We start from the raw sequence: 7349 nt of genomic DNA, 5'->3' as shown, positions 1-7349 counted from the left end.
GTGCAGGAAATTTAAGAAGTTAACAAAAGCTGCCCTACACAAGAGAGTAGGGGACTTAGTGGTGATCATCCAACTGGCCAAAACTTTGTTTTTGTCCCTCCAACTCCTCTCTGGCACTTTCCCGTTGCTTGTAACCATGCTGAACATCACACATCCATCTCCCGTGGCAGGAAAGAAGAAATGGTTTCAAGCACATTTAATCTCATGATCTAATGCAAAAAGGGGAAGGAGGAAATCTGACCGACAGCAAGCTGGCATCCTCTAATTTAGGCAAATTCAGGACACACAGGCACATATTTGGCTTAATGGCACATCCCGCTGAAGTTTAAAGTGCATGATTTTAGATAGGCAAGGAGCGACAATACAGTGACAATCTCTCTCCCTGACACCACCGCTGCTTTCCACTTTGTGGAGAGGGCAGGTCCTGCTGCCAGATAGCTCACTGTTACCTTTGGCAACCTTTAGCTCATTTGGACGGAGACAGGGATTGTGGGAGGATAGCTTGGCCTCGGCTCACCTCTCCCACTTGAATGTTTGATGATCAGCTCACAGATGACAGGACTGGAAGAAATGAACCTCTTGTGTCACCAGCCAGCTAAATCCTTCCCTCTTTCTCCTCCTCTTCGCCACCACCTCACTTCACTCTCCCACCCTGAATAAAGGAGAAGATGCATCTAGGTTTGCTTTCAGATTTTTGAGCATTCATTCTGATTTGTTTTCAAGGAGGTTCCACCATACATTTAAAGTACTGTGGTATCACTTTAAACAATCATGGCTCCCCCCCCCCCCCAAAAAAATAAACATGGGAACTGTAGTTTGTTAAGGGTGCTATGAGTTGTCAGGAGACCCCTCATTCTCCGCAGAAAATTACAAGTCCCAGAGTGGTTTAACCATCAATCCCTCTTCCCAGAAGACAACTGAAGGCAGCCCTGTTTAGGGAAGTTTTTCATGTTTGATGTTTTATCCTGTTTTTAATATTCTGTTGGGAGCTGGAGAAACCCAGCTAGATGGGCAGGGTATAAATATATTATTATTATTATTATTATTATTATTATAAGATGTCGAGCCTCCCAAAGTTTCTCTATCTGTTTCAAGTTCTGCCGATGACTATCATGCCTAAACATCTTAAAGTTTGGCAGAGATCATTGAGTAAAGTCATTCATAGGGGAAAGAAAGTCCAGCTATGCAGCAGCATATTGTATAATAATGTCAACAAGGGAGGTCTGAGAGTGCCCCGTTTGCTTATATATTATAAGCCATTCCAAGCCAGGAACTTGGTCTCTCTTTGATTCAAGATCCACGAGGAAAACCACGGATTGATATAGACTTGAAAGATCGGAAGTTTAGGGTATTTCACTTTCTATTATTACTCCAAAATCAATTCACAAAATGGAAAACCCATTTTTTACTCAGTACACAAAAAAGCCATTCCTCCTATCACCCTGCTCATTCCACTTAAATACCACCCCAGGTTTTGTGAAGCTGGAGATATGATGGACTGGGAAGAGGGGGAACAAGCAGGTCTATATAGACTCAGGGATTTTAATGCACATGGTTCCCCACTACGTAAACAACAGATTTTAGCTAAAATTCCCAATGTAATGTAATGTAATGTGGTTGTGGTTTAATTTTAATCCATTGTTTTTATTTCTGTTAAAACCATTCAAGCAGACAGAGAGTTGACTGCTTTAGAATAAATTAAGGTCAATGTTTCTACCACATCAAAGGGTGTAGTATCAACTATATTAATGGAGGTAGAATCTGGCCATCTTATGTCCACAAAATTCCCTGGGAAACGGACCTTCAAGTACTGAAACCTGCTTTGTGGGGAAAACACATTTTAAAACAGTTTTGGCCCAATTAAGGTAAGGGAATCTTCTTTGAAATAGGTGGCACCTTTCCCCCTTGTGAATATCCCACATGATACCAGGGGCAACATCAACCTGTTGGAGGGGACATGGAGAGACTGGATCCTACAGACATATGTGGTGGTTTTGCAAATCTGTTTACCCATTTTGGGGTTTGGTATTTAAAGAATTGGGTTTAATATTAAAACTGGAGCTACAGCCTTCCCTCCAACTTGCTTTATTTGGAATAAAGGACATGACTGCTCCATAGAGCTCATAAAGTTGCTCATAAAGAACTTTTCATGTTCCTCCTTGCAGCAGCACATAGGGAAATATTCATGTGATGATGGCGCACTGCCTTGGACTTGAATATTGAAGCATGGTGCTCTAGAGCAGCATTTCCCAACCTTTGGCCTCCAGCTGTTTTTGGACTACAAGTCCCATAATCCTCAGCTAGCAAGACCAGTGGTCAGCGATGATGGGAATTGTAGTTCGAAAACAGCTGGAGGCCCAAGGTTGCTCTAGAGTATGGACAATGGCCCTGGATGAAAGGCTGGCAGTCCAGATTCGTGTGACAAAGGGAATTTTAACTTCCATCTTTTCTCTAATGTGTGGCAACCATTTTGGGATTATATGCATCAAGAAGGTTGTGTTTATCACTCTCCGACATCTCATGGTAATACAGTGGTACCTCAGGTTACATACGCTTCAGGTTACATGCGCTTCAGATTACAGACTCCGCTAACTCAGAAATAGTGCTTCAGGTTAAGAACTTTGCTTCAGGATGAGAACAGAAATTGGGCTCCGGCAGCGCGGCAGCAGCAGGAAGCCCCATTACCTAAAGTGGTGTTTCAGGTTAAGAACAGTTTCAGATTAAGTACGGACCTCCGGAACGAATTAAGTACTTAACCTGAGGTACCACTGTATGTGGAAAGATACTTTTTTTAGTGAACTGAAAGAATTAGATTTGATATTTTTAAGCAATGTAGCTGATGTGTTGTGACTTGTGGTGTTTTTCATGTGATGTGAAAAAATGAACATTAATCAGAAAAATAAAACAAGCACACAACAGGGAACTCTGAGAATTGCAGTTCTGTGAGGGGAACTAACAACTCTCGTTGCCCTTCATAGAATCATGGAATTGTAGAGTTGGAAGCAACCTTTAAAGAACAACTGTTCCCAGAATTCTCTGAGGAATGGCATGACTGTCTGAGGGGGTATCATAGTGCTTTCAATGTATGGTGTGGATGTAGAAGATGTTGTGTCAAGCGTCAACCTACACTTTACCAAGCATTGCCTCATCACTTTTTTTACAGGAAGAAGTCTCCTTTTTTTTTCTTTTGGAAGTGGCTTTGTTGTGCAAGATGTCAAATCTGTTTTAACTGCACAGCCTGAATTTGCCACAGCATTCCATGATGATTCCTGAACAATTCTGAACATATCAGCAAAATATAAACACTGAATCAACATTTCAGTCGGCCCATTAAAACATCTAACATTGATACATTCAAGAGACTGTGCAATGGAAAATACCGAAGCTTTGCAATAAAAATCCTAAGAATCCAAGTTAACAGCTAAATAGTCTGTCAGCGCAAACTGAAATACAGAGAAGCCAATGGTACAAAGCCAATGTATGATCTTATTTCTACCCAATCATTAACAATTCATTTCCAAACTTAAGCCTGCAATCAGCATATCAGCAAATCAATCAAAAGCTCTTCATCCCATTAAATTCAAAATTGCACAGTCCACCAACAATTCAAATTGAAAGGGTTTAGCAATAAAATAACACCATTTCTGAAATAGGAGCAAATGTAATATGGTCACATTTTTCTCCTACCCTGGTAAAAGAGGCTTTCATTGTTCTGCTTCACTTCTCAGGGCACTTTAGAATACATTTAGAATATCAGTGGGTGTGGAGATTTGAGATTATCTCACTTTGTGACTTGGTCAAAGTTGGGGTGTGTGGGTGTTCGATTTTCTTTTCAATAAACATTTCTCCAGCATGCTACAGCATCCCTGGCCACCCACACTTCCTGAACTAAAAAAAACCAAAAACAAATCATGGGATGAGCTATTCACAGTGCATCCCCCTGGGCTGTGATCGAGCCCCACAGTAGGCAAAAGATTCCTACTTTGCAAGGAGTTGGACTAGATTAACCTTGTCGTCCCTTCCAACTCTACAATTCTGTGATTCTGCAAAGTGTGAGCACCCGGGAAGGCTGCGGAAGACACACAACCGGTCAATTATCTGTAGAATGAAAAACACTCACAAACTCTCCTTGGTCATCTCAAAAGTAAGGTAAGCTTCTCATAGGCATCTCAATGATTACTGTCAGAACAGGATTCTGGACTAGACGAGCAACCGGCTAATCCATCTGGGCTCTTCCAATGTTCTTAACAAAAATCCTGCACTTTTCCCCATGAGAATCTCACCGAACAATTTCTCCCCCTTTGATGATTTTCCAATGTGATCTCTTTTCTCATTCGTTGATGGGGAACGGTCGTGAAAAACGTGGGACAAACATTGGGCACACACCTAGTCCAAAGGTTTGTAACACTAAATAAAATGTTTATACCAAAGTTGCGGCACGCTTGTGTGTTTCCTGTGGCATTGCCACTCACTTTTTATGGGGCATCCACATGACACTGGCATCAAACTTTTGCCCTCTTGTGTTTTCGGACTTGCAGAATCACAGAATCATAGATCTGTAAAGTTGGAAGAAACCATAAGGATCATCTAAGCCCTAAACGGCCTCGGTCCTGTATACCTGAAGGAGCATCTCCACCCCCATCGTTCAGCTGAGATCCAGCGCCAAGGGCCACACTGAGATCCAGCGCCAAGGGCCTACTGGCGGTTCCCTTGCTGCGAGAAGTGAGGTTACAGGAAACCAGACAAAGGGCCTTCTCGGTAGTGGCGCCCGCCCTGTGGAACACCCTCCCTTCAGATGTGAAGGAAATAAGCAGCTATCCTATCTTTAAAAGACATCTGAAGGCAGCCCTGTTCAGGGAAGTTTTTAATATTTAATGCTGTACTGTTTTTAACATTTGATTGGGAGCCGCCCAGGGTGGCTGGGGAAACTCAGCCAGATGGGCGGGGTATAAATAAATTATTATTATTATTATCATCATCATCATCATCTAGTCCAAGCTCCTACAATGCAGAAATCTTTCACCCATGGCGCTCAAACCCATGACCCTGAGATTAAGGGTCTCATGCTCTACCGACTGAGCTAAGAGTGAACTTTTGCATGTGTAAATAACTGAGCCATGGGTGGTGCAGGTGGCCATTGTGTTACTTTTCCATCTTTTGGGAGAAGCATGGTTTTCATGTGCAAGGAAATAGTAGGTACTTGAACCTATTGTCACCCACAAGTCCCTGTCTCAGCACATCTTTACTATTTTTGTCCCAGCCTGAGCCATTATAGCTCTCTACCCCCTTTTTTCTTTTTAAATGATCTGCTAATTTGCACTATTTCACCTGCCTTGTTAAACTCATTATTAAACGTAACAGCACTTGGGTGAACAGGTGTTTTTGTGCAATTTGCGGAGGATTTTAAAACACTTTGACTTTCCTGTCTCGTCTGTTGGCACCTTTTTAACAAAGTGCTTATTTTGGGGTTTGTTTGTTTTTTAAAAAAGATAGTTATAAAAGGTATTAATATATGATATAATGCCGTTGAAATAACCACACACAGAAATGAAATAAGCGAGAACTGATGTAACATAATGGCTATGAGAGTCAAAATCCAAGGTGATAAACTATCTTTTTTTGTACCAATTTAATCTAAGAGCACTTCCAGGCTCTTTTTGGATGGGATTGAGCCACACACAAGCAAACATAGGCTGCACAATGAAAGCTAATCTGAAACTCTGGTGAAACAAACCAACCTCCCCCAAAGACTGAGCTTTCTTCCATAAGGAAAGTGACAAGGGGAAGGGAACTAGAGAATGTATAAGGATAGCACTTGCTTTGGCACAGCGTCAACAAAGCACCAACACCCCACCCTCCGTCAATGAAATAAAAGGAAGTCCTTCTTCATGCAGCGCATCGTTAAACTATGGAACTCACTGCCACAAGAAGCGGTGATGGCAACCAATTAGGATGGCCTCAAAGGGGGATTGAACAAATTAATGGAGGAGAAGCCTATCAATGATTACTGGTCGGGGTGGCTATGCACTGCCTTCACAATTGACGACAACAATGCTTCTGAATCGCAGTTGCAGGAAACTACAGGGGGAGAGAGTGCTCTTGTGCTTGGGTTTTGTTTGTGGGTTACCCACAGGCATCTGGGTGGACACTGTGAGAACATGATGCTGGACTAGATGGGCCATTGGCCTGGTCCAACAGACTCTTCTTATGGTCTTATCTTCCTGTGAATGCTCATTAAGTAACCAAGGCTGTCTACTCGCCTTGCAAACAAATCAGGATGAACACTCAATAAACACATCCGCTGCACGGTCAGGGGAAAAACAATCCTGTCCAGAATTGTAAAGACTGAGGAGAGAAGAATTGGGTGCACTCTTCGCACCTTGGATCAAATCTATGCTGCCAGGTGTCATAAGAAAGCTGCAGAGATAGTGCAGGATAGTGCGCACCCCGGAAATTATCTCTTTCAGCTTCTGCCTTCTGGAAGAAGGTAAAGGTACCCAGGCCCGTATGGGCCAGTCGTGTCTGACTCTAGGGTTCCGTGCTCATCTCGCTCTAGAGGCCGTGAGCCGGCGTCGTCCAAAGACACTTCCAGGTCACGTGGCCAGCGTGACAAAGCTGCAGCTGGCGAGCCAGCACCAGCGCAGCACACGGAAACACCGTTTACCTTCCTGCTATAAAACAGTCCCTATTTATCTACTTGTACTTAAGAGTGCTTTCAAACTGCTAGGTGGGCAAGTCCTAGGCACTGAGGTTTTACCCACAGCGCCACCCGCGTCCCCCTGGAAGAAGGTACAGGGTTATAAAGACTAGGACTAGCCGCCTGAGAAACAGTTTCTACCCAAATGCTATTTTGGTTTTAAACACAGTGTAAGGAGTCTCTATGGGAGTATATTGTATTTAAAAATAGGGTATCAGAGTTTTTAGGGGGCTAACCAAGTTGGGATAGCTGGGATAGCAGGCTTGTTGGTTTTTGAATGTCTTGTGTAGATTTTTCAGTTTCGTTGTTCTGTATGGGACAATGACAATAAAGATTATTGTATCGTATCGCTGGAAGAGCCCTGACTGCCAGACTACCATCAGCTCCAGACAGCATGAATAACGGGAGTCATCTAAAATGCATCATATTGGCTACCTCTGGTCTAGATGCTAACCCAAAAGGGAACACCCCAAACACTCAGCTGTCCTTAGAGAAGACACACGTTTGAAGCCTCAATCTGCCAGGCATGGAAACTCCCCTCTTCAAAGGAGAGCAACAGAGATGAAAACGGTGGCCTACCTTACCAGGTTGTAAGGGTGACAACAAAGTGGATTTCTGACAAGTGCTCTCTAAATGGTTCTTACTACTGCTT

Source organism: Podarcis tiliguerta, assembly GCF_965153285.1.
Source record: "Podarcis tiliguerta genome assembly, chromosome: 14".
Lineage (NCBI taxonomy): Eukaryota > Metazoa > Chordata > Lepidosauria > Squamata > Lacertidae > Podarcis > Podarcis tiliguerta.
The sequence above is the reverse complement of the archived record's forward strand: the minus strand, read 5'-3'. Positions refer to the sequence as shown.